Below are 728 nucleotides of genomic sequence, written 5' to 3'. Positions count from 1 at the left end.
ACAATGTTTCAAGCGAACTACATACAATACTCTCACTCTCATATATAGTTATATATATAAATAGATAGACTCTATCCATAAAATTCTTCAACCTTACCTTTGCTCTCTTTATCCTTTTGTTTTTATATATTTACATATACACACGCTAATACACGACTTATAATACCCAATCCTGTTCATACAACGATTGTGGCAAACTAATCGGTATACAGCACTTACTCGGTATTACCTTGTATCCTCCGGGGTTTGGTTAAATCCAATACCCTCCTCAACCTTATATAAATAGATATAAATATAGATGTGTGTGTGTGTGTGTGTGTGTAGATAGATAAATAGATAGATACATTGGTGGATGGATAGATAGATAGATTGACAGACAGACATAGATAATAAATAGAGATAGTGCCTTGCCCCGATTCTTCACTAAACAAGTTGGAACGACTCCTCTTCCGCTTTTTGTGGAGAGGAGGAAAGCCACTTGTGAGGCGCTCCGTGTGCTGCCAAGAACCGCTAAAGGGTGGGTTGGGGATGCCCTGGCTAATGATGCGCAGACATGCGTTGAAGCTGAGACATCTCTTGGTGCCACATGGAGGGTGATAAGGTGTGGAGTCTGCTGGCGGAGGAGTGCTTGCCGCGACCGGCCTCGCTGGAAAGATTTAAACCCGGTCTCATTAAAAGACGTAATCTGACTTTATGGCAGAAGGAGTGTCGACAGGCACTCTGGCTAT

The sequence above is a fragment of the Octopus bimaculoides genome, chromosome 24 (assembly GCF_001194135.2).
Source record: "Octopus bimaculoides isolate UCB-OBI-ISO-001 chromosome 24, ASM119413v2, whole genome shotgun sequence".
NCBI lineage: Eukaryota > Metazoa > Mollusca > Cephalopoda > Octopoda > Octopodidae > Octopus > Octopus bimaculoides.
Note: the sequence above shows the minus strand (reverse complement) of the source record.